Genomic DNA, 27,440 nt, shown 5'->3' on the forward strand with positions numbered 1-27,440 from the left:
GGGAAAGCAAGAGAAATTGGTTTGTACCCCTGGGAGCACGATTGATGGGCCTGGCCCGCCAGGCTGGGCTGGGCCACTGAGTTCTCAGGCTGGGCTGGGGGCAGGGCAGGGGTCTGGTGCCTGGCCTTGGCCTGGGTGGGGCCCTGCACTGAGAGAGAGGACTTGACTGGGCTGGAACTTACAGGAGCTGGCTTTGGAGGCTAAGGGTGTGATGGTGGGGAAGACCTGATGTCCCAGGTGGGCTGAGAGACTTTAGGGGAAGAACGAGCCTAGAGGGGACTAATCCCCAGTGACACGCTCTCTCATGAGTGGTCATGGGGAGGCTGCTAAAGTTTGTCAGGAGATAGGATCTGAGAAGAAGGTCTGGACAAGAGTGATGTGACCCATTTACTCTCAGAGCAAATATTTACTGAGCCCGAACCATGTACCAGGCACTATGCTGGGTGTGATAAAAATAGTGTAGTTCCTGTCCTCATGGAGCTTGTAGTCTAACTGGAAAGGCAAACACTGAGCAAGTCATGCCCACCCAGTATTACGGGGCTTGTGATGGAGAAGCCCACAGCCAGGGGACAGGACCTCAACTAAGAGATTAGGGAGGTCTTCCTTCAGGAGTGACATGAAAGCTGAGTCTTAAAGGGTGGGTAGGAGCTACCAAGATAGGGAAGGGAGAAGAGCCGTATTTTATAGGCAGAGGGGACAGACTGTTTGAAGATCTGGAAGTTAGGGGGATGGTGGAGAACTCTTTACCTGATGGAGGAGACAGAATCTACCATCAGAGAGGTTACTTGACGTGTCCAAGGTGACACAGCTAGCAAATGGCAGCGTAGGGCTAGAATGAAAGCCTTTTCCTTGGCCTTCATGTGACTGCAGGATCCTACTAGTCTGGTGGAAGAAACTTGTTTCTTTGGTCTCTGAAAATAGTTGATATGTGAGGATCACTTAGAAGGCTGTAAGAGAGGGGGGCAGGGCACACTCTTCTTCCCAGACGTTCACATACATGGAGTGGAAATGGGCTCGGTGAGATGATCGGAGGGAGCCTGGAAAGTTCTGCTTTTGTTTTTCCTTTTTTATTTATTAAATGTATGGGTATGGTCAAAATTTAAACATTATACATGGGTATGCAGTGAAAATTAAGTCCCTTCTCACCCTTCATTTCAATCCCTATATTCTCCTTCCCAGAAGCAAGGACGGGTGTCATTTTGTGTATAGAAATACTGTACATATTGTAAAAATATTCTCTACATTTGCAAATGATAGCAAACTATACACATTTTCTTAATTTAACAAATTGTTTTACAGATTATTCCAGAGTAACACGTGAAGACCTCTCTCATTCTTTAGAACAACAATGTAGTATTTTATTGTGAAGATGTAGTGTTATGTATAAAGCCAGATTGATGTACATTTAGGTTGATACTGGTCTTTCACGACGGCAAAAAAATGCCAAAGTGACTCTCCTTGAAGTAGAATGATTGGGTTAAAGGGAATATGTCAGAGGGAGTTGGGCTTTGGGTTTGAAGGGAGAGAACAATGATGTAAGAGGAGTAAGAAATGGAGATAGAGAAGGGCCAGGAGGGATGATGGGTACAGCAGAGAAAGCAAGGGGCTGAGTCAGCAAGACTTGAGTCTTAGGATCCAGTCTGGGCTCTGTTCTTCACTAGGTCTGTGTTCTTTACTAGTTCTACGTGATCTTGAGCAAATTATTGAACTCATCCAAAACTTTTTTTTTTTGGTAAAATGAGAACAATATGAACCTCACTGATTTGTGGTGAAGTTTAAAATTTTTCCATGATTATGTATGGAAAAATGGGTGGCAATACAGTAAAAGCAGCACTGGGTAGTGGGATTTGAAATGTTTTTCTTTTATATTTTACGTTATCTATGTTATCTAAAATTTCTACAATGTGCATGCGTTATTTCACAATCAGAAAGAAATAATCCAAACTATAGACATGTTAGGTGGTGGGGGTGGTGGGGGGGGGGAGCAAGGAAGGTAGAAGCCACTGCAGGCTCAAATACTGGGCAAGCTTACTTGGCAGAGACTGCCAGGGGTGGATTTACAGAAGAATAGATGCAGACAAGAGAGCATATCAGGTGGAGGGACATGAATGAGCAAAGGCGTGGAGACAAGAAAGCATCTGTGGGAAAAGCAATCCAGTTTAGCTGAAGCAGGGTCCTTGTGCTCGTTTCATTCATTCATTCCTTTAACAAACATTTATGGAGCACAGATTCTGGGCCAGGCACTGTGCTCTGCCCTGGGCACATGATGGGGATCACAAACAGAGCCTTACGGAGCTCATGGCAATTAACAAAGTACACGAGGAGGTATACATTACTCCTATGAGAAGGTCTACAAAAGGGCCTCTGAGAGCCTGTAATAAAGGGGTTTGGCCTAGTCAGGGAGATCAGGGAAGGCTTCCTGGAGAAAGTCCCCTCTAAATTAAGAATTGGAAGGACAAATAGGTGTTAACCAGGCAAAAAGGAAGGGAAGAGTGTTCCAGGAAGAAGGAATAGCAAGGTGGATGGCCCAGGAGCAGGAGGGAGCCTGGTGAGTATGAGGAATAAGTGCAGAGAGCAAGAGAAGGGAGCTGGAGACATTGGCAGGCCAGGCTGTACAGGGCCTGACTCGTTGTGGGAAGAATTCCGGACTTTATGTTGAGAGCAGTGTGGAGTCATGGAAGGGTTTAGGCCCACAAGTACCATGATCAGGCTGTTTTCAGCAGTCCCTGTTGACCACAGAGAATGGATGTATGTGAATTAGTGAGGAGACCACTGGGTGACAATGTGAACGAGGGGAGTAGCGATGAAAATGGAGAGGAAAGGATGGGACTCATGGAAGAGGAGTGGAAGAAAAGGCTGTAGAGGTGTGTGTGTGTGTGTGTGTGTGTGTGTGTGTGTATACTCGCGGCTTGTGAAGAGTGGATGTAAGCCAGGCTGAAGAATTTAATCAGTTGGCCACCTGGAACCCTTGATATCCAAACAACCACCATTCAGAGTGTAGTGCTTACCTATGCTGGGCTATGCATAATTATTTTTTGCATGCATATCTCACTTAACCCTTGCAACTAACTCTGTGGAGATGGTACTTTTATTCCCAATTTATGGGTGAGGTTAAGCAACATATTCTGGGTCATCTGCTTTTTTTTTTTTTTAATTGGGGAACATTGGGGAACAGTGTGTTTCTCCAGGGCCCATCAGCAGCTCCAAGTCGTTGTCCTTCAATCTAGAAGTGGAGGGCGCAGTTCAGCTCCAAGTCCAGTTGCCGTTTTCAATCTTCAGTTGCAGGGAGCACAGCCCACCATTCCATGTGGGAATTGAACCAGCAACCTTGTTGTTGGGAGCTTGCGCTCTAACCAACTGAGCCATACAGCCTCCCTTCTGGCAGCTCGTTTTCTTCAATCTAGTTGTGGAGGGCGCAGCTCACTGGCCCATGTGGGAATCGAACCGAGGACCCCGTTGTTCAGAGCTCGCTCTCTAACCAACTGAGCCATCCAGCCACCCCTGGATCATCTGCTTCTTAAAGGCAGAGCTAGACTTTACACCCTGCATTCTGGTTCCAAAGTACAACCAACCACCAAGGTACACTGTTATGGAAGCTTTTTGAGCAGGAGAAGGATGTGATCAGGGTTGTGACTTTGGAAAATTAATCTGCTGGTACTGAGAAGGATGGATGACGGGTTTAGAGAGAGAGAGGCCCAGAGACAAATATTTCAGTTGGGTAGAAGTGAGGTCAGAGGATCTAAGCCATGGTGGGACCAAAGTAATGGGAAAAAAAGTGGATGCAAAGGCCACTGTGAATAGACAGGATTTAAGATCTGTATCAGTTCTCTATTACTGCTGTAACAATTTACCTCAAACATAGTGGCTTCAAACAGCACCTATTTTAAAATCTCAGTTCTATAGGTTGGAAGCTTGCGTGGGCTCAATTGGTTCCTTTTGTACAGTCTCACAATGCTGGAATCAAGGTGTCAGCTGGTCTGGAGGCTCTGGGAAGATCAGCTTCCCAGCTCATCTTGTGGGCAGAATTCAGTTCCCCACAGTTAGAGGATTTAGGTTCCTGTTTTCTTCCTGGCTGTTAGCTGGGAGTCACGTGCAGCTCCTTAAAACCACTCACTGGCCCTTGCAGGTGGCCCCTCCATCTTCAAAGCCAACAACAGTGCAGTGTTCTGCTTTGAATATCTCTGACTTCTTCTGCCAGCAGCCAGAGAAAACTCTGCTTTTTAAGGGTTCTGTGGTGAGATTAGACCGCCCCACCCTCCATCATCTCCCTTTTGCTAATCTCAGGAGTAACACCAGGGGGTTAACATCATGAGGCCATCTTAAAATTCTGCATAACCACAGGACCATTTGTGTTTCTGTGTTTTGGAAAGTTGGGTGAGGGGGGTAGTAGAAGGGGTGGTGTGAGGATAAGATGGCTCTGAGGTTTGGACACTAAATGGTTTGGAGCATCGTGACGACAACACTGGGAACAGGCAATCAGGAGGAGAGCTGATTGGGAGGCTGGGTAAGATCCTGAGGCGGGCATCTAGGTGGAGACATAAAGCAGTTGGAAATTAGGAATTCCTTCTCTGGACAGTGGTGATGTGACATTATTTTTCACCTTTGTATTGAGCTATACCACACATGCAGTAAAGACATTAATCCTAAACTTCCAGCTCAGCGAACTTTTACATATGCATATACCTGTGTTACCACCACTCAGGTCAAGATTTACAGCCCCCACCAAGTTCCCTCGTGCTCCTTCCCAGGCATTATCGCCCCACAGGTAACCACTGTTCTGACATCTATCACCACGGATTCGTTTCGCCTGTTCTTGAACTTCATGTAAACAATCATACAATATATACTCCCATCAAATGTTTTTGGGGTGCCTGCTCTGTGCCAGGCTCTGGAGAGGCCACAGTGACAAGACAAAGTTCCAGTCCTCATGGAACTCAAGTTCTGCCCAGGAGGAAGAGATCAATACTGCTGGAGACAACAAGATGGCCAAAGGGGAGAGTGTGGACAAAGAAGAAAGAGGATGAAGATAAAACAATGAGAAATGCTTAAATATGGTGGCGGTCGGGGGAGGGCAGAGTGATCAGAAGATGGAGAGAAGCCAGAGTGTGCAATAGTGCACACGCCAAAGAACGGGGCTTCAAGAGGAAGGGAATGATCAACAGCGTCACATGCTGCTGAGAGGTTAATCAACATATATTTATGGAGCACCTGCTTCGTACAAGGCTAGGCACGGACTGGAATACAGAGTGGCATAAAACTCCCTGTAATAATGATCTCTAACATGTCTATAGAGATAAGAGAAGGCCCTGGCTTGGGGAAAAACACCATAAAATTCAAATATGAACGTGTCATTGCCCTGCTTAAAATCTTCCTGTGGCCTCCCATTGCCAATGGAATTAAAATCAAAACCTCACCACTGCCTCCCAGCCCTTGTGGTCTGACCGCTGTGGACGTACTTCTATAGCTTCATTTTTACTCTTTCCCTGTTGCTCTGACTCTCCAGGCATCCCAGACTCCTTTTCTTCCTTGTTCTGCTCCCTCTTGCTCCCAGGCCTTTGCACATGTCATTTCTTCAGCCTAAAACACTTTTCTCTTTCCCCTCGTCCCCTCCCCCTAGAAAGACGTAGCACAGAGAGGGCAGAGACCTTATCTGCTTCTGATCATTAGTGATGTCCCAGCACCTAGCTCAGGGCTGGTCCCATGACGAGGGATTGATAAGCATTTGCTGAATGAATGAGCTTATGAATTTGAATTTGGAAGGCCTGTCTTTAAGCCCTGGCTGTGTGACCTTGGATAAGTGGCTGTCTTCCCCTTCTCTGGGACTCAGTTTCATCATCTATAAAATGAAGGGACAGACTCTCGAAGGGCCTCTATGGGCTGATGTCCTCAAATTTGATGACTCACGCTCATAAACATGTCACTGGGCTGCCCGCCAGCACATTAGCACGGAGATTGGTTAGTGCTGAGTAAGACGGTGAGGAACACCAAGTACTGTGGGGACAGGACAGAACTATGTGAGCGAGGATGATCGGAGAAGACTTCCTGGAAGAGATGGGTACAAGAGAATTAAATAGACGGAGGGAAAAGAGATTTTCAAGAACCAGAGAAGCGCAGAAACATGAACCGTGACAGGAGACAAGGAGACTGGCCTGGGTGGCTCCCGTGTGAAGGATCAGCTTCCTTTAAATAGGAGAGGCCCTCTGTATTAGTTTCCTATTGCTGCTGTGACAAATGACCACAAACTTAGTGGCTTAAAACAACAAAATTTATTATTTTACAGTTTGGGAGGTCAGAAGTCCAAAATCAGTCTCACTGCCAAGGTGTTGACAGAGCTCGTGCCCTGTGGAGGCCCCAGGGGAGAATCTGTTTCCTGGCCTTTGCCACCGGCTAGAGGCTGTCCTCATTCTTTGGCTCACGGCCCTGCATCACATCACCTTTTTTTCTGCCTTTGACTCTGTTGCCTCCCTTTTATGAAGGCCCTTGAGAGTCTAGTCTACACACTCAGATAAGCCAGGATTTATAATCTCCCGATCTCAAGATCATTAACACGATCGCATCTGCAAAGTCCCTTTTACCATGTAAAGTAACATCTTCACAGATCAGGACATTTCTGAGGGATTATTTTTCAGTTTTCCAAACCCTAGTGGTTATGCATGTGGTCTCTGGAGTCAGAATGCCTCAGTTCAAGCCTTGGCTTTGTCACTCATTAGTGGCTTAATCCTAGGTGACTTATTTAACCGCTCTATGCCTCAGTTTTCTCATTTGTAAAATAAGGAAACACTGTTGACCAGTGAGCAACACAGGGGGGTTAGGGGCACTGACCACCCATGCAGTCAAAAATCCGTATGTAACTTAAATCAGCCCTCTGCATACACAGATTCCCAACCACAGAAAATACAATTGACCCGCAAACAGGGTTTGAACTGCGTGGGTCCATTTATACTAGGAAAAGTTGTTGTTCAAGAGTCAAATGTAGTAGTACACACCTTAGTTTTTCAGTTATCTACTTCTATATGACAAACTATCCCAGAGCTTAGTGGCTAAAAACGACAATGATTTTTTAAAAAGTTTTTTATGCTGGAAGTTCTTCTGCTCTCCATGGTGCTGGCTGCATTCACTCTTGCAGCTGCATTCATCTGGAAATTCAGCTGGATTCAGAACATTTAAGATGGCCTCGCGGACATGTCTGGTAGTTGGTGCTGGCTGGCTATTGGCCTGCAAAGCCATAGTTCTCCTCCAGGTAGCTTCTCATCCTCCAGGGCCTCTCTCCTTCCACTAGCCTTTCTAGCAGGATAGTTCAGATTTCCTTATATGGTAGCTGGCTTCCAAAGAGGTGATTATGGAAGCTGCAAAGCCTCCTAAGGCCAAAGCCCAGAAATGTCAACCTGTCACATTCTATTGGTCGAACAAATCACATGGCCAGTCCAGATTCAAAGGGAGGGGAAACAGACTCCACCTCTTGTGCAAAGTCATTGCACAAGTCTTGTGGTATGCACAATTTGCTACAGCAGTTGTGAGAATTCCATGAATTAAAACATGTAAAAGGACTTAGGACAGTACCTGGTACCTAGTAAGTGCTCAATTTTTTTTTTTCAACCGCAGGCTTTAGTGCTTGGCTGCCTAGATTCAAAACTCAGCTCCACAACTTGTGGTTTTGTGACCCTTGGCGAATTCTTCCCCACTCCAATCCTCAGGGTCCTCATCTATAGATGAGATTTTAAGGGTAAAACTTACTTTACAGTGTTGATGCAAGGATGAAATGCAATCATATATGCAAACTCTTAGCTCAGGGCCTTGCATATAGTTAGTATTCAGTCAGCATTAGCTTTTCATATTACCAGAGTTCCCTGTTCTGTGTGTTGTCGTATGTATTAGTCATTTATATCTCTGCTAAAATCCTTTGTGGTAAGTTTCATTATCATCGCAGCCTTGTTGTGGCTTCTTCTGTATGTCCTTAGTTACAGGACTTCTAAGTTCAGCTAGTCTTCAGGCAGTTCTCAATGATGGTTCTACAATTTACTTGTTATTTTGTGGTGCTTGTGGGAGGAGTCGAGCACAGCATTTCCCTACTCTGCCATCTTGACCAGCGGTCTTATATATTTTTTATTTAAGACTATCATCGACCTTGTGTGGTCGATACACATGCATGTATATATGAGGAAGTGGAAGCCTAAAGTACCTAAGAAACTTGGGGAAGAAAGTAGCGGTCTTGGGACTGGGACCAAGGTGTTTGTGACTCTTTCCACTTTACTAATGATTTCTAACTTTTTTGGTAGAGAGCCCCCCTGCTATTAGCACATATTATGAAGGCTTGCATTTTAGCTTTCTAATTATTCGGGGGAAATATGTCAATTAGTACATCCTTTTTATCAATTAGCACATACCTTTATGTCAATTAGCACACACTTTTAACCTCTAAGGTGTTAAAATTCAGTTCATAATATTTCTGTGAACATGTGACCTTTTATTAAGGTTTTGAAGAGTATGTATCTTTATACAAAAATTCAAATCAAACCTCTGTGGACCCTCTAAATACCTTTAAAAAATTAGGCTTTCTCGGATCCCAGATTGAAAACGCCTCCATCAGACCACATTCTTTCACATGAGGAAGAAGTGGATGGGACATCTGGGTTCTGAACAAAGAGGGTCTCAAGAACCCAGCTAAGGAACTTTGAGTCTTTTTGTAAGCAATAGGGTATCATTTAATGTCTTTTAATTCGTTATTTATTGGGTTTTTGAGGATTTGTGATCAAGAAGAATAAAGGCCGAGAAAAATAATAACAGCCAATATTTATTAAATGCTTACTGTGTACCATGTGCTACACTATACTCTTTCCTTACTTCTCTTTTTTTCTTTTTTTTTTTAAAGATTTTATTGGGGAAGGGAACGGGACTTTTTTGGGGAACAGTGTGTACTTCCAGGTCTTTTTCCAAGTCAACTTGTTGTCCTTTCAATGTTAGTCGTGGAGGGCGCAGTTCAGCTCCAGGTCCAGTTGCCATTGTTAGTTGCAGGGGGCGCTGCCCACCATCCCTTGCGGGAGTCGAGGAGTCGAACTGGCAACCTTGTGGTTGAGAGCCTGCGCTCCAACCAGCTGAGCCATCTGGCACTGACCCATGTGGGAATCGAACCAGCAGCCTTCGGCAGTAGGAACACGGAGCTACAACTGCCTGAGCCACCGGGCTGGCCCCACTCTTTCCTTATTTCATCTCACTGAGCTAACTCAACGCTGTAAGGTAGGTGCTGTTATCCTTCCACTTCACAGATGATGAAACCGAAGCTCAGACTGAATAAGTAACTTATCAAGCTAATAAATAATGAAGCTGGATGGCAAGCCTATAAAAAGTCACTGAAACTTTTCTTATGGGGAGGTCACTGGTGACTTGGTTGTGGGAGGGAGGGAGTCGGTGGTAGAAGGCATAAGGCAACAAGTATATACAACCAGTTGGGGATATTTGACAATGAGGGGTAGGGAAACGTAGGATGCTAGATCCAGAAGGTGGTGCACGGTAGGAAGACTCTCAAAGCTGAGAGGAAGGACTTAGGGGAGAGGAGAAGATTGGGGAGGCTGGAAGGAAGAGAGGGTCCCTGAAAGAGCATGGGCTTGGAGGACTGCCTCTCCCTGTGTGACTGCATCTCCTGAATTTCCAAGGGTGTTCTCACCAAGGCTGAGATTCTTCATGTGCCGGGCCTCCTATAGGAAAGTCCTAGAGATGGTGCAGGCAATGACCAGCGTGGAGCAGCTTCCACTTCCCCTTCACACAATTTATGCTCCACGTAAACCAGGACACAAATGGCACCAGAGGAAAGAGCAGGGATTTCAGAGACAGCCAGTTCTGGGTTTGAGGCCAGGCTCTGCTGCTTACTAGCTGTGGGATCTTGGGCAAGTTATTTAACCTCTTTGAACTTCAGTTTCTCATCTATATACTTAGAGATAACAACACCTATTTCTAAAAATGATGGCAGGGGTTAATGGGATAATAGGGATGAAAGTTTACAGCATATGCTTGGCACAGAATAAGTGCTTCTTTTTTTTAAATTAAAGTTTATTGGGGCCAGCCCGGTGGCTCAGGCGGTTGGAGCTCTGTGCTCCTACCTCCGAAGGCTGCCGGTTCGATTCCCACATGGGCCAGTGGGCTCTCAATCACAAGGTTGCCAGGTTCAATTTCCCGCAAGGGATGGTGGGCAGCGCCCCCTGCAACTAATGATTGAACACGGCACCTTGAGCTGAGCTGCCGCTGAGCTCCCGGATGGCTCAGTTGGTTGGAGTGCGTCCTCAACCACAAGGTTGCCAGTTTGATTTCCCGCAAGGGATGGTGGGCTGCGCCCCCTACAACTAGCAACGGCAACTGGACCTGGAGCTGAGCTGCGCCCTCCACAACTAAGACTGACAGGACTAAACTTGAAGCTGAACGGCCCCTCCACAACTAAGATTGAAAGGACAACAACTTGGAAAAAATCCTGGAAAAATACACACTGTTCCCCAATAAAGTCCTATTCCCCTTCCCCAATAAAATCTTTAAAAAAAAAAAGTTTATTGGGGTGACAATTGTTAGTAAAGTTATATAGATTTCAGGTGTACAATTCTGTAATATATCATCTAAATATCACATTGTGTGTTCACCACCCGGAGTCAGTTCTCCTTCCATCACCATATATTTGATGAGTAAGTGTTCCTTAAACACTGGTTTCTTCCTTCTCTGTATATCTGTTCATACACTTCTTTTCTCTGGCCAAGCTATTCTAGGCACCACCTGTTGAAATTCTGCCTAACACCTGCCCAGCTCCAGTGGCACTTCTTGCATCAATGGTATCCCTGACCCTGCCAGCTTGTGTAGATCTGTCCCTGGCTGGTATATCGGAGTATCTGTATTACTCACAGGGAACTTATGGCACTCACTGCTTTGTAGTGCAGAATATTTGTGTTTGGCTTCAATAGGCATATAATAAATATTTACAGAAAGAAGCAAAGGATGTTAGGGAGAAAGCACAGGACCAGTTTTACCTCCCTGATTTTTTTTTTTTGTGTGTGTGGCATCTGGAAATTCTCCAGCAGAAGCTGGGAGAATTGGCAATATTTAGTTGACTTTGTGTGTCGGGAGTGGGGGTGGGGGAGTAGGCAGGCAGACCAAACTTGCCCTTGATCAATTCATCAGAGGAGGAAGATATTGATATCAGTGAAACTTTAGTCTGGAGGAATCGATGATGCCGTTGGCTAGATTGAGGGTTCACGAAGGCTTAATTGGATTGGGGTACCATGGAGGCGTCTGTGTTCCTAGAAATTAACCAGAGAGTTTGATGCTGAATTGAGTTACGTTGAGAGCAGATTGGAGACTGGTTGGAACTGGGATTGGAGATGACACCACTTATCCTCCCATGGGAGCACCTTCTGTATCTCAGCTAGAGCTGAAGGTTGTACCCACTTGGCCTCTCTGGGATGGGGGTAGGGAGTGACATATCTGGGGGCAATGGAGAAAGAGGAAAAGGGTCAGTGCGGCTGGATCATGGAGAAGTGGCTTCTGATTTCCCCACTCGTCTCTCTCTTGCCGTATTCTCCTGGGCCACCCAAGACCATCACTCATGCAGCCCAACCCCCCTAAACCTCTCTCCTCCTGGACGGCATCCCCGTTTTCTTTCAGCGTCTCCAAATCTCCCCACTCTCCTCCCCCAACATTTTGAGACTGACAACTGGTCCATTCCTATGTCTCAATTCCTTTTCCAGGGGAAGGTTTGTTTTCTAATCCCTGATGCTGGTTTCCTCAATGGAGATAAACAGCAGGAGAATGTTTTCCTTTGCCCTATTAACAGGGCAGATTAAATAGCAAATCATATAACCAACACATCATTTCTTACTGACCCTTGAATAAGCTCAGAGTCTCTTCCGGGAGATGAAACTTTTCCTGACAATAAGCAAACTGAAAGACAGGACAAGGCAGCCTGTGGGTGGGGAGCCAAAAACAGGGGATCACAGCAATAATAATGTTTCCCCAGGATTTTCTGCTTTATAGAACAATTTCAAACGCATTATCTCAGGTAACCCTCATAACAATCCTATGATGCAGGCCTAATTATCTGGATTTGACGGATGGGAAACTGAGGCTCACAGAGGTAAAGTCACTCACAAAGATCAGATAGCCAGTAGAAAACAAAACCGGGATGGAGGGAGCAGGCTCATTTGGGAGTCTTCAGCTTGTTGAGTCCTTTCTGTGAGTGTGAGCTCTGCAGCTTGAAGATGCCCCTCCTCCTGAGAATCCTACCCTACTGCCAACGTCCTAGGCTTGAAGGACAGGGGAGTCTCTCAGGCTGCCAGGCCTCCTCCTACACTCCCCAGCTCTACCCCCAGGTTGATCCCTGTGGCTATTTGAGCCACAGGTACCCTCAGAATCCCTATGCCTCCCTCCTGACCCCAGGGGCCAGTCTGCGCCCCTTGCCCATATCCTGAGACCCTGAGAAAAACCCTCAGCCATCCGACTGGGTCCCCTCCCAGCAGCAGGTCAATGCTCCCCCTGCCATGGACAGGCTCCTGCGATGATGGATCACTGGCCCCAACGCACATATTATTATGAAATGGGTTTATTACACTCTAAATCTCTCACTAATGTGCCGCTGTTTAATTCTTTTATCCAATTCTCAGTCTCTCAGGCTCGGCCACAGCTCTCTCCACTCAGGACTAGGTCTGAATGGTTTATTGGATGATTTCTGACTTGGGGGGGGACTAAGGTGGGGTTGTTTAGAGGAGGGGGGAGGAGAAGGAGCCATGCAGCCCTTGAGAGAAGTCCAAGGGCTTGTGTGGGGACTTCTACCATGGAACCTTCCGAGGCCCAAGTTCACGAAGGGTCCCCTGCTGTCATGTCAGTCTGTCCACTCCACTTCTCCTCTTCTCCGTCTCTGTCTCACTCCACCTCTGCCTCCTGGCTCTCATTACCTTCTCACTCCCTCTCTGGCTCTGGCTCTTTTTGTCTTTCTGTCTTTTCTTGAAGCCAGACTGTGGTCAGGATGATGGTATCTTGTTCCCCCGTGGTGTGGAGGGTAATAATCCCTGATCTCTCCCACCCCATCCTTAACCGCCCCTCCCCCTTTCTGGAAGTTTCTGTAATTCTGCTGCGTTTCTGTCATCTCAAGTCAGTTCACCCCAGCCCCACTGACCAGCCAGCTCCCTCTTTTGGCACCTGCTCCAGATGTTCTCCTCTGGCTTCCCTCTTGTACCCCCAACTCCTTCAACAGCACTGCTTTTGGGCCACCTATGTGCCCGCTGACACCAGCGTCCTCTGCCTCCCCATGATGGCTGACACCTCAGCTCCCAAGGCCCCCTCACTCTTGCTATGGCCAACGTCCTGCTGGCCTTCTCTCCTTCCTCAGTCTCTGTCTCTGTCTCTCCCTGTGTCTCTCCCTGAGCAGTCCCTCCCCACTCTGACACACCAGCCGGTAAGGCAGCCAAGGCTTCCTGCTGTCAGCTGGGGAATAGATAAAGATAAATGATATTATGTTAAATTCCACTTAATGACAAATTTTTAATTTTCTGAACATGGTCATTTTCTGGCTAGTGAATCAAGTGGAGGGAGCTAATTACATGAAGATCTGAACAAAAATAACTCCTAATTTTCAAGGATAATGGAAGAGAAATGTTGGAGATTAATGGCACTATTTATCTTTTTTAAATTTCTATCTTTCTCTGTGATAGCCGTGCTCCCCAAGGAAAATATTCATAAAATGAAATTGAAGTCGTAACTTAATAGGTTATTAAAATTTTTGAGTGCATATCACTTTCCTTCCGCAGCACTGTAAATTTAAATTGAAGTTTGCGGCTCCCCGAGTCACCAGCGGAGTTTTTTTTATGATGGCACAATAGAGAGAAACATGCATCTTTGTCAGGAGGTATTTGCTAGTCTAATTTTATGGCAGGCCGGATTATCAGACGGGAATGGCAGCGCCGGGGGAAGCTGACAAGCCCGCAGCCGGCAGCCATGTGTTTCCATTAGCGCCCCGAGCCGTCCGGGGTTTCTCTGGACTCTCATTTTCCACTTCAGTCTTTTATCTTGATTTAAAGTGAGGGCGCCCAATATTCAGGGCCTGTCATTTTTCTCTCTCTCACACTCTCACGCGCTCTTCCTCACTTCTCCCCTCCCACTTCTGCTCCAGGGCCTGCTCTCTTTCATCTCTGGGGCTCCAGCATGGGATCTATAGGACACACCCCCCCACACCCCCATTGTCACCCAACCCTGTGGACTCCACCGTGGGAGACAGAAGAGAGAGGAGGCAGGAGAGGCCAGCAGGGCGGCCACTGCAGTTAGTTATAAATGTGAGTGAAGCCTTCTCCCTGTGGGCCCATCAGATGAACCCGAATGGGGACTGTCTGTGTATGAGGTAGGGAGGGGGCTCTAAGGCTGGAGCCCATCAGGCCCCCTAATTGAGTGTTAATGGAGTTGCGAGGAGGAGGGGACGCAGCTGTTGGCTCTGGGGACCTGAGGGCAGCGAGAATTATGGACAGTTTCTCTTCTAGTCCGTCTCTGTCCCAGGCAGGTCTCTGCAGTGGCTTTGTCTCCGAATCTCAGAACCATGGACCTAAAGGGAAACTTAAAGAGCCTAGACCAACTCCCACATTTTAGAGATGGATAAACTGAGGCCCAGACACAGGGCGTGTCTTGTCCAAGGTTTCGTGGCTAATTAGCGGCCGAGACAGAACAACAGGGCGGATATTGTAAATGCTGAAATGAAAGCAATTTCCACTGAACCGCATTGCTTCACCTCAGCCTCTTTCTGCTCTGTTGGATGGAAGCCCACATTTTTGTGTCTGTCTCAGCTCCCACCCAGTGTTGCCTATCTTGTTATTGGCATCAATGCTCTCCAAAGTGCTGTCCTTGACACCCCAAGGTCACTGTTGACTCCTGTCCCATCCTCAGCCTCCACACCCTGTCAGTTACCAAATCCTGCGTCTCTTTCCTTCTATCTGTCCCCTCCTCTCCTCCTCACCTGGGCACATTCAGCCTGTCACAACAGCCCCCTGTCCGCTCACATATTTCCATGTTCTCCTCCCACGTCTGTCCCATAGTCACCTTCTCCAAGTACCCCAAATCCTAACAGTCTGCTGCCCTTGTTCAGAAACTCACTGTGTGCGCCTATCCTGGGTCTACACGTTGAGTTCCAACTTCTCTAGTCCTGCATACACATGGCCCACTGTTTCCCCTGTGTCCTCCCTCCCCTTTACCCACTGTATACCCATGTCGGGTCGGCTTCAGCCAGGGTGGTACCTCTGCATTTGGTCTTGATGTCCCCACTAAGAACATTCTCTACCCTCTGGCTCTATCACCATTTATGATCCATCTCAAGCCACCCACTTGCTGTCTCACCACCCAGGATCGGCATTCGTCGCCTGCACACCCGCTGCTTGAAACTCACTGCATTTGCTCTGAGTTGAGCCAGGGACCCCAAATTCAATTCACATACTTTATTCTAGTGGTCACAAATACTCATCAAGGTCAGACATCCTATCCTGTATTTCGTAAGCACAGCAGCTGAGACCCCCGGAGAAGACCTCAGACAGGAAGTGCGCTTGCATAGAATGATAGCATATTGGAGCTGGAAGGGATCTGAGCCTTCGACTCCCTCATTTTATAGATGGGAAAACTGAGGCCAAGCGAGAGGGGTGATGCCCAGGGTTCTGCCGTAAGTTAGGAGGGGAGTTGAGCCTCACATCCAGGTTTCTGGATTCATGTTTCAGTGCTCTCTCCACATCACCTTTCTGTTTTAGGGTTCAGGTCATCATTGTTACTCATGTGTAAATGTGCAATAGTTTTTTTCCTCGCAGGGCCTTGGTTTCTCCACAATGGAGAAAAGCAGTCCTGGACCACAGTGCTTTCCTCAAAGTAGGGCCAGGGATAATTGGGGAACTCTGTGGCAATAGCAGCACTTGTCAATCGCAGTATGTACTGGTCCCTCTCACCCTGCTCTGCATCCCACACTGCTCAGTTCCTACCCCGTGCTCCCTCACCTAGCCATTTCCAATGACTGTGACCCCTCTTCCCCTTCTCTACTGGCCCTCCACTGGGCTACCCCCTATTGTATCCCATGTCACAGGCATGTTGTAGGCATGTTTAGGCATGTTTCAGACATGGCCATTTCCACTTGGCTGCCTATGCAACACAGGTCAGGTGGTGAGTGGCCCAGGCCGCCCCCACGCCGTGTTTAGCGGTGGAGCTGAGCGGAGGCGGTGCCTGGTTCCCCAGCCACAGTCTCTCGTTAGAAAGAAATTAAAAGCCACTCAATTTTGGCTAATATCCCTCTGAAGGCCTTTAACTCCACCTGTGACTAACCCATTCATAATCGCTCCGTTTTAGTGGCTCAGGCTGATGTAGCCTCAATTAATTTGGGAGGAGAGATAAACGGCCATTCCTCTTTGTCTCCCATCCCTTCCTCCCTTCCTGCCCTCTCTGTCGTCTCCCCCACAGCCTCTCTGTCTCTCTGTGCCTCTGGCTCAGTTTTCCTTTCTCCGTCTCACCTCTCTTTCTCATTCTGATCGTGTGGGTCTGTTTCTGTCTTTTGAAATTTCTGTCCCCCCAACTCTTTTTGTGTCCCTTTCAAAGTCCGGCTTAGTTTTTGCTCTCTCTCCACTTCCTTCTGTCTCTTTCACTCCCTTTCTGTGTCTGTCTTTCACTCTTCCTGTTTCTTTCTTTTTCTTCATTCATTTCTCCGTCTGTCTTGGCCTCTGTTCTTTCCTCTCTGTCTCTTCCTCCTGTTTCTTTGGGTCCCTGCTTTTGGTCACTTTGGCCATGACTCACTCATCATTGGAGCGACTTTCTTTGCCCACTAGTGTGTACATGTTTCTAGTGCTATTTTTCTGGCCCTCTGTCTCCCCATTACTGTCTCTATTCTCTTTGTCACAGCCGCTTTATCTCTGAATCTCCTGTCCTTAGTTTCCTTTCATTCCTCCCCAGCCCCTCCTGCTTAATTCCTTCTACATCTTCTCTTTTCTCTCCCTTTCCCCCTTGTTTCCTTTCCTTCCTTTTCTTTTATTCTGCCTCTGTCTCTCCATTTCTCTCAGTTCTACTGTATCTCCCTGAGTTTTTCTCTCTTCCCTTCCTTTTTCTGTCACAGAGATGACTCTTGTTTTGCCCGCTCCTCCACGGCTCAAGTGCCTTTCCTCTTGGTGCCTCAAACCCCCCAAGCCCAAGAGTCCTTTTGTCTTCCCCTCCCCTCTCGATTATTATTAATGATAAAAGCTCAAACATCACATCAGTAATTTCTGAGTGAGTTTTGCAATGAAACTGGGGCCTTCTCAACCCCTCCCGAGTCCCACAAATTTTACTTTTGTAATTTCACGCCTCTGGTTATCACCACGCTGCTCTGTCCCTCTCTGCCTCTCAGCTCCCCTCCCCTCCCCCCCACCCCCCGGAGAGAGCACTTAAACTTGTTTTCATTCCCTTATTCTTTATTTTTTTAATGTCCACTCTCTCCGGAGTCAGTAATGTTCTTCCTCTCTTTCCTCTCCCATTTTCTGTTAATTCTGCGCCATCTGCCTTAGCATCTGTTAAAAATAAAATTTCCCTCACACAATGAGAAGCCTCCCTGCTCCTCCCTCCCCCCCGCAGCCCCCCAGGTTTGGTGCTGGGGCCGTCAGATGCCACTTCCTCTCCTGGGATCTTCCCCCCTCCTCCCAGTCCCTAGTCTGGTTTTCAGTGAAGAGACACAGCACTGGGAGGGCAGGCTGCAGGAAAGGAGGGGGCTGTCCAGGGGGCCTGGAGCTGGAGGGGGCAGCTGCAGAGGGAGCTAGAGCTGGGGGTACAGAGGATGGAACCAGGCTCCACCCACTTGCCTTCGGGACCTTGCCCAGGCTGGAGCTCTGAGCTGTTGAGACAGAGCACCTGCACAGGTAGGTGACAACAGGTGGGGAGATATTTGAGAAGACAGCCCTTGTTCCCCAGGAACGATTACTGATCAATCCATTTGCCCTTTTCCGAAAGCTAATGCTGGGGCATGAGGCTGGGAATGAACTTGGCAGATGGGAGAATGGCCCCCAAGTCCCAATGGCTGGTCCCAGGTTGGACTGGATATGGTGCTAGACAAGGTATCTTCAAGACTGGCTGTTTAGGGTCCCTTCTCATGTCTGCTGGAGGACTGGGTCCCTGCTGCCCTGGGTCTCAGCTGTGAGAAGGGAAGGGAAGGCAGTCAATTGATCCCCATGCCCGGAAGACTTTAGGAGGCAGGAAAGTTTTGGGTTGAAGCCAGCTTCCCAGAGGGTTTGAGAGGAGACTCAGTGTGTATGTTTGTGAGCATGTGTGTGTGTGCCTGTGAGATTATGGTTCCCTAAATCTATTGATCTGGGGAATGTGTGTATACGAACTGGGTTTTGACTAATTTTCTCTCTGTTTTATACTATGCTGGCTATGTCTCTTTAAGTGTGGATGTATTGTGTATGTTACAGTGAGTGTGGAGCTATACCTCTCCATGAAATGGTATGTGACAGTATGTGGGAGTGGGTGTGTTGTAACTATGTATCTCTGTATTTCTGTAAATAGTGTCTTGCAAAAAAAAAGTGTCTTCCTGTGTATGTGACTGTATGTGTAATTGTTCATGTCTTACTACCTTGGTGTATTTGTATATGAAAGTGTTATATATACTTTGTATATTTGTACATTACTACATCTCTCCTGTGATGTTGGATATAACTTTATATGACAATCCCTTTTCCCTTGTGACCAGTGGCAGGTAGGCACCTGTGTGCAGGTTGCGTGACTTCTGAGTGATGTGGTGAGTGTGGGAGCATCTTTCCGTGGGAGGGTAACCATGTATGACTGTCTCTGATGATGTGTGTGTGCATGTGTGTGCACATACTGCATGCTTCCTTTTACTCAGTGCCATGCAAACATGTGGGTACCTGAGGTGGGCTTTGTGGTGCCAGACACGGTGGGGCAAGGCATGCAGTTATGTTGGTGGGTCCATTGAGATCTGAGATAGTCACAGGTGGGAAACTGAGGCATCTCAGCCCCAGGATGGTAAAAGGTAAAGGCTTTAACACCAAACAGTCCTGAGTTCATTTCCTAGATTTGTCCCGATCAGGGTCAGTGACACAGCAAGTTACTTAAACTCTGAGTCTCAGTTTCCACATCTGTAAAATGGGGATAATCATATCTAGGGCATATAGTCATTGTGAGGATTTGGGACAAAAGATGTCCAACAACTAGCCTGGCACCTAATAGAAACAAAACAGTAGTGGTAGCGATAAACCATTAAGTGCTTACTATTTCTTATCTATTTCCTTTTCTCCTCAGATCAACTCTAGAAGGGTCTTTTTAGAGATGTATTAACTGAGACACAGAGTCTAAATAACCAATATCAGACAGCTAGTAGTGGCAGAGTACCTGCTCCGCAAATGATAGCTTTATTTGCAAAGTAGATGCTTCCAGCCACTACTGCTAATATTCATAAGAATATGAGGGAGGGGGGAGTGCATTGGACAGACAGCACTTCCTTCCCAGACAGAGGTCTCCTTCCCAAGTCATTCCTCCACCCCCACCCCCGGCCCTGCAACGCAGTGGAGCTGATGGCTCCTGGGACTGTTTTGGGAGATTGGACAAAAGAGAGAGGCTGAGGAGGAGGAAATGCCGCGCCTTCCTGGCCGCCTCTTGCCAGCCTTGATCGACACCAAAGACTCCGTAATGTCTCTCTACCCCGAGGGGAGCAGCAGCGTTTGTGAAACAGATTTTTACAAAATGTTTTGACCCTGCTCTCCCCTCCCCCCGCATCCCTGTCTGGCACCGTGTCACCTAATTAAATCAGCCTTCCCGGGCGTCTCCGCTCCCTGCTAATTGTGTCCTGGGCCGGCTTCCGGAGGCCACCCCCCACCCCATCACACCCCACCCCCACCCCCGCCACGCCTGAGGACGGCGGAGTCTGGGGTGAGCTCCAGCTGTGGGGCTGTGAGGGAGGCGGAGGTCCCCGAGGGGCCTCCTGTGGCGATTTCCGTAATCCTTACCCTCCTTCCCCCCGGCTATTCTGCAACCTGGGCGACTAGGCTTCGGCTCTAGCCCTCGCCCGGCCTGGCTTCCTGCTCAAGGATGGACGGGGGCCCAGGTCTAAAATGACCCGGAGCCTCGGGGAGGCTAGCCCGAGCGTATCCGGGTAATTGTCTCCGCCAGAAGCGTTGCCGAAGTAGGCGGCTCGGAAAATCCCGGATTCCTTTCCCCTTCACCGGTGGCGCGGGGCCCGCCGGAAGCCGGGCGGTTTTATTTACAGATCCTCCCGCGAGCGCCGGGCTGGGCTGGGCTGGGAGGGCGCCGCCTCTGTCCAGGGTGCTGAACGCTCACAGGGGCTGGCGGCTCTTCTGCGGTTGCCCGGATAATAACAATGACTAAAAATCATTACAGGCGATTTTTATTGAACGATTACCGTGATTCCGGCACTGAGCTAAGCGCTTCCAAGCTCTTTATAATTTAATACTCACAGCAACCTTAGGAAGAGAGGTTTTCCCATATTAAAGATGAGAAAACCGAGACTTCCAGAGGCTAAAGAGCTGGAGTTGGGGATGGACAAGAGAGAAGGGAGACTGCTTTATCTGAACTGTCTGATTTCCTCTCTCTTCTTCTTCTCCTTTTTTAACAATAAAGGATATATTCATGTATTACTTCTGATTCAAAATAAACTTTTAAAAAGATTTTTTTTCTTAATGTGGGACATTTTTCTGGAAAAACGACTGAGGGTCTTCAAAGAGATGGGAGATTCATACTACACATTTTAAAAAGACAAATAGAGATAACAGTCAAATAAATTGTTGGGTAGACCTTTTTGGTTCCTTGTTTGAATAAGCCAAATGTAAAAAAAAAAATGGAATATTTGAAACGGACTGAGTACTTGATGATATTAGCAAATTATTGCCAATTTTGTTAGGTGTGAAAATGACATTGTGGTTGTTTTTTCAAAGTTCTTCACTGTTAATTTTTTTTCTTAAAATGAGATGTTAAGTGACTTGTCCAAGGTTATTTAAGAGTGTCTTCTCTCAGGCACTGTGACAGCCCACAACCAGCAGATCTGAGTGTGTCTACAGCTTGGTGTGTTATATGGGCCTGTCTGAAGGTTTGTGTGACTGTCTCTGCTTGGGTTCATATGAATGCTGGTACTGTATCTCTGTGAAACTGTGGGTGGCAAATTTTGAGTGCCTAGTGTATGCCACATTTTCTATAATGATGTCTTGCAGCATTTTAAACTCAGAACAACACTAGGAGGGAGGAATTTCTATTTCAGTACTGCAGATGCAGAAACTGAGGCAAAGAAAGTAATTTGCCTGTGGTCTTACAGTTAGTAAGGAATGGAACTAGGACCAAGGTATTTTGACTCCACTCCCTAATGGTCTTACAATTGCTTAAATCACAGTGGCCTTATTATTGTGTGTAAGACTTGTGCCTGGGTATGACCTCATCTAGTGGGTGAAAGTGAAGAACTGTGTGTCGTCACAGCAGGGCCCCTCTTCCTATGATGCCCTGGGGTGGGAAATGCAGGAAATTACAGATCAGTGAAGGAGAAAGGTTGATTTGAAATTAACTAATCAATGGAAATGATCAAGTCCACTAAAGATTTACATGATCTGAAGAATTTACATGGTGTCAAAATAAATCTAAATTTGATTTTGAAGTTAGAATCTTCTTCATAATGATAAAACCATCCATTGAGCACCTACCAAACCCATCTTCTTACCTGGAAAGATACATAGATACTATGCATTTATAGCACGGTGTCGGTACAGAGTAAGGATTCAATAGAGAATGACTTTTGTTACCAAGGGAAGAAGCACAATATAATTCATGAAAACCAGACTTTAAGTCAAATGAAGTCAAAGCGGGGCACGATATGATCTCAAAACCCAATAGCTGAGTGACTTGGGCAAGCAACTTAAACTCTCTGGGCCTCACTTCCCCTTTCTGTAATATGGAGATAATCACACTTAAAGAGATTGTAAAAATTAAATGGGATAATGTGTAAAGTGCTTTCATAGTGCCTAGGACATAGTAAGTGTCCAACAGATGTTAGGAGTTATTACTTTGTAAAGCCAGGGACTTTACATACATTTTTCTCTGAATTCTTCTGCCACCCTACAAGTTATTTGGTATTCTAACTCATGCTTTTTTGTATTCCAAATTCATACTTGTTCCATTCACTTAGCTGCCTGCCTCTTCAAGAGCTGTCTGTTTTATTTGAATGTTTCTCAGAGTCAGTACAGAAGATTAGCATAGGGGGTTGAAAGGGAGACTATGAAGGAGAGATATTGGCATAGGAAAAAGCGCACTAGTGTAGAAGGCATGAGATTGAAGTTAACACCCTAGATTTGCCATTAACTAATTGTATGACCTTAGTCAAGTCACATTTTTTCCTCCGAGTTTCAGCCATACTACCTGTAAAATAAGGAGGGTAGACTGGATGAGCTATTACATTGCAAGATTCTCTGGGTAACTGTACGTGTTCAAGAAACTTGAGTAAGATATAAAAGTATGACTGAATTCTGTGGGACTCTAAGAGTGTATGAAAGGGGAGTGTGGGGTGAGGTTGTATGGAATCATGGTTGCAACAACATAAATGACAATGACTGGAAAGGACTTGTGACTACACTTCCTTAGGACAAAATATGACAATGTGAGACTATGTAGGAGTGAATATTGGGTGACTGGGTTTGTTTATATAAGTGGGTGTGTGTAAGCATTAAATTCCGTGAATGTATTGTATGCAAGGATGTAGGTGTAATGGTATGAAAATGATTATAGTTAAATTATGTGAGAATGTGAGAGTGGTTATAAGAGAAGTATATGGGTTGTGGATTATATGTGAATGTATAAGTGCAAAACTGATATATGTGAGAGGGAAACTGATATCTATGGGCTGATAAGCAGAGAAGAATGGCGGAGGGGGTCTGTAAAGTAGGCATAACATGTAGGAAGAGGCTGAGCCACATTACCCTCCCTGATTTCCTACCCTTATAAGGCCCTTTAGAGTGATCTATGGCCACTCGGACTTATTGGTTTGGGATGACCTGCTCACTGTTACCACCACACAGAGATGCAGACACACACTCTTATGCTATTTAGCTGTGCTGTCAGGGCACCTTCTGAGGGGTCTGGATTAACTCTTGAAGTCCCACCACAGGAAAAGCCAGTCTAGCCTCCCTGTTACCTTCTCCTTAACAACCTGGTCAGGAGCCTTCAGAGGTAGTAGCTCCGGGCAGCATCTGGGGCCTCCCCTTCTCCACCTTGCCCACCTGCCTCAAACGCCACACACCAGAGGGTCATGTTCTCCTTCATTTCTGTTCTGCACTTGCTCCTCCTTCTGCGTGGAATTCCATGCCCCACCTCCTTAGCTGGTAAACGCCTCCTTTTGCCCAGACTCAGCTCTTGCTGAACTATGCAATATCTGAATCTGACCCCTTCCTGTTAGCCCAGAGTATCTTGGGCTTCTCAGACATACATCTTGCACATTGCTTTGTGGTCCATTAACTCATAGGTCTTCCTCCCTTGCTAGAACTGTGAGTTCCCAAGGGCAGGGTCTACATCTTCTTTTTTGTACCCTCAGTGCCAGCCCAATGCCTGACACCTAATAGACATGCAGGAAACAGTTGAATGAATGGGGACATGCTGAAAGGGGGTGGGGTGCACGACTTTTGTCAAAAGCAAAATCAATCTTTTTTCAAAATTGGTCTTGGAAGGGTTGAGTGGAGGGGAGAGGCATTCCACCCTATCTAGTCTCAATGTTAGGATGGTTGTATGGCCTTGGGCAAGTTACTGGTTCTCTTTGAGCCTTACGTCCTTTTCTGTGAAGTGGCAGCACATAATAGTATTTGCTCCTCCACCCTTTGGCGTTATGACAAATCAAAAGTAACAGTTAGTATGAAGTGCCTGAGACAGTAACTGATGCAGATTAAATACTACAATTATCATTGTTATTGCTGCTGTTCGGGGTGGTCACAGGGATGATTATCATTATAATATAGTAGCCCATTTCTCCCACCTGGAAATCTCTGCCGCATCCTTCAAAGCCCCAGATCAAATGCTACCTCCTTTAAGAAAATTTCGCAAACATCCTCAAGAACTTAGTCACCCGCTCCCCACTTGAATGTGTAGAATTTTGTATGTGCTTCTATTTCAGCACTCACGTGGCACTGTCATCGTTTGTAGATACCTGTCCCCCTGCTCGATGGTGAACTCCAGGAAGGAGAAGGTAGTCTTGGTCTTCCTGTACTTCCAGCAAGTCTGACATGTAGAAGACGTTCAAAGATGTTGGGTGAATTTGGGGGAACTTCAGAGCTTCTGGAAACCTGAAAGTGTGTTGGAAATGAGTGAATAAGGGATATTAAAGACCACTTAAGGCACTGACTTCCCATTGCATTATAGATTGGGTTCCAAGACCTAAAATATAATGTAGATGATGCTACAATCTCAATATATTTAGAGGGTTGTTTTCTTTTCTTTTCTTTTCTTTTTTTTTTCAGAAAAGAGAAAATACTCTGTCTGGAGATACCATTACCACAAAGGCAAAGATGGCCCCCTGTCCCACATGGTTCTCCCCTCCCCAGGACAGGGTTCTCAGTCACTATTGCTAGGGCTCTGGTCCAGGCATGCTATCATTTAAGTACAGTAGTCCCCCCCTTATCTGTGGGCATACATTCCGAGAACCCCAGTAAATGCCTGAAACTGCAGATAGTACTAAACCCTAAATATCCTATGTTTTTTCCTATACAGACATACTTTTTCACTTAAAGGAAACACTTTATAGCTTCTCTTTGGCATATCCGAATTGCCAGCACCACTACTCTTGCACTTTGGGGCCATTATTAAGTAAAATAAGGGCGATTTAACAAGCACTGAGATACCTTGACAGTCATTCCGAAAACTAGACGATTCAGTGACTAAGGGTAGGTGGTATATACAGCGTGAATTCACTGGAAAAGGGATGATTCACGTCCCAGGTGGGATGGAGACGGAAAGCTTCAGAATTCATCACGCACCTCAGAATGGCATGCAGTCTAAAACTTATGAATTGTTCATTTATGGAATTTTCCATTAATATTTTCAAACTGTGGTTGACAGAGGTAACTGAAACACAGAAAGTGAAACCGCAGATATGGGGGTGACTACTGCATACGTTAGCAGGGGCCGCTAGCCTGGAGCATTGCTTCCTCTACCAGACTAGCCCATAGATATTTCTTTATCCCAAGTCTGGTGTAACAGGAGCACAATTCGGCTCCTGTTTGGGGGGGAGAGATGTGCCCCAAACTCAGAACTGTGATTGGGGTCCTATTTTCCGTGCACTAGTGCATCTACTCGTGGCCTTGTGCACAGGTATTTCCTATGGACACAGCAGAATGTTAATAATAAGTAACGCACAATAATAACTTCCTCGCTTGTACTGCCTTCAGTGCTTTTTCAGATGAGGTGTACATGGCCTCATTGGTTCAGCTATTCTTCAGGGAGTGAGATATGTTGGGTAGTTGTCATTCCCATTTTACAAATGGGGAAACTGAGGCCAAGAGGACTTGCAGAGGGCCACACAATTACTGAAAGGTAGATCTGAGAGGGGAACTTGGGTTCTGCACAAACCTCAGGTTTCCGCGTACACCTCGTGGTACCTGGGCACCTCCACGTGTAGGCGTGTTGCCTGTGCACACCTGAGTGACCTGTTTAGGAACAGGCACCGCCTCTAAAAGAGGGGAGGCTGAACTGTCTCAAGCCCCACAATCAGTCCCTTTCTTGTCACCCCATGGAACTGATCTTGGCGGGCCCTCCGTGTTGGTCCTGCAGGGCTGATGGGCGAGGGCAGGGAGCGGGCCGTCTGGGCGGACGCAGGCCAGGGCGAAGAAGGCGCAGATGCCGCGCACAGTCCTCAGGAGGCGCGCGGGAGCCACCCACCCACCCTCTGGGTTTGAAGACTGAGGCTCGAGTCGCGGCGGGCTCCCCCTGCTGGTTGGCGGGTGGGCCTGTGCGGCGCGGTCACCCGGGCGCGGTCACCAGGCCCCGCCGCGGCGCGTCCCTGCTCCCAGGCCCAGGCGGAGGCACGCCAGCTCTCGCCGGCGCCCGTTCCCCCCGCCGCTTCCCCCGCTCCCTCCACTTTGGGGATAATTTAACATGTTTCACACTAACTTTCCCGTAATGGCCGCGGAGCCTTTAGAAATGCAGCCTCCCCGCTTTATCGGCGGCCGCGCTAATGGTTATCTCGCAGCCGTGCCCCCGGCGATCCTGTCAGGAGTAAATAGAAGCTGACACAGTCATTTGCTTAAATCTTCTCCACACTTTTGCCGCATTTCCCTCCAGAGGATACCCCTGAAACAACAATTATTTGAAATGTCACGCGTTTCTGCCCCTGGGCTACCAACAAATGAACATTAAATCTATTAACAGCAAAAAAAATTAAATGTTTACTTTTCCGCGAAGGTGTGAGGGGCCAGAGTCAGGGCGGGGCCGAGGGAGAGGCAGAGACGGGGACAGAAATCCGGAGACAGAGCCGAGAAAGGGGGAGACAGAGCAGGACAGACAGAAGCGTGGAAAGACAGGCTCAGAGAGCAGGCAGAGAGGAACACGCCAGAGGGGGAGCGGAGAGAGCGAAAAGGCCAAAGACAGTTACACAGAGCAAGACGAGACACAGAGATGGAGACCAAAAAAAAGACAGAGGTGGACAGACAGACTCCAAGAGAGAAGGAGGGAGGGCCAAGGCAGAGCCCACAAAATGAGAAATGGGAAGAAGCAGAAGGAAGCATCCTCTGCCTATACCACCATTCTCCTATGTTAAAAAGCAAAATTAAAAACAGAACCCTTTCTCAGAGGTGTGCTGGGTGAGGAGGGTGTGCTCTGGTAAGAGCACTCCCTCTCTTAGGACTTACCCTGCAGCCTGGTTTCCTTTGAACCTCAGGGGGTTTGCCTAGGCTTGGCTACCAGGAGCGGGGCTCTGCCCTCCATGCCCCTCACCCCCTTGTCCAACAGCAGAATGTGTGAAAGGCTTGGGGAGCCTGTAGTTGGAGAGTCTGGGGACAGCAGATGTTGGGTAAAGCAGATCGTCTCTAGTCCACTGCTGGTTTGACTCCCTATGGGGCCCCATGGCCATCCAGGCCCACTCTATGACTCAGTTTCCCCATCTGTACAATGGAAAGCAGATCCCTGGACCTCTACACGGGTCACCTGATTGCCAGATTGAAGTGTCCCAATGAGTGCAATGGCTCAGCTGTCCTCCCATGGGCCTCTGTGACATTGAAGAGATGTCATGCCCTGTCATGTGGAAGGATTTAGAGTGTGTATGATCGTGTCCTTTGGTTCCCCACAGGTCATTGCCTCACTGTTGCTGATGTCTGTGTCCACGGAGCACTTCCAGTGGGAATGGCCCAAGAAAGGGGCAGGAAGCTCCTTGGTCATTGAGGGCCACTCTTTCCTCCACACCTCCAACCAGAGGGGCCATTAGGGGGTTAAGAGACAAGCAGTGG

At 47.3% G+C, this 27,440-nt stretch overlaps 1 long non-coding RNA gene across 1 annotated transcript; it reads left to right on the plus strand.

The window, feature by feature from the left end:
- On the plus strand, positions 1-27,413 carry LOC117036474 (uncharacterized). Its single transcript, XR_004425375.1, has 3 exons — positions 1-19; positions 24,148-24,190; positions 27,284-27,413. It is a non-coding gene; the product is annotated as an uncharacterized LOC117036474 (long non-coding RNA).
- The last annotated feature ends 27 nt before the right edge of the window (positions 27,414-27,440 follow it).

Source organism: Rhinolophus ferrumequinum, chromosome 16 (genome assembly GCF_004115265.2).
Source record: "Rhinolophus ferrumequinum isolate MPI-CBG mRhiFer1 chromosome 16, mRhiFer1_v1.p, whole genome shotgun sequence".
NCBI classification, from domain to species: domain Eukaryota; kingdom Metazoa; phylum Chordata; class Mammalia; order Chiroptera; family Rhinolophidae; genus Rhinolophus; species Rhinolophus ferrumequinum.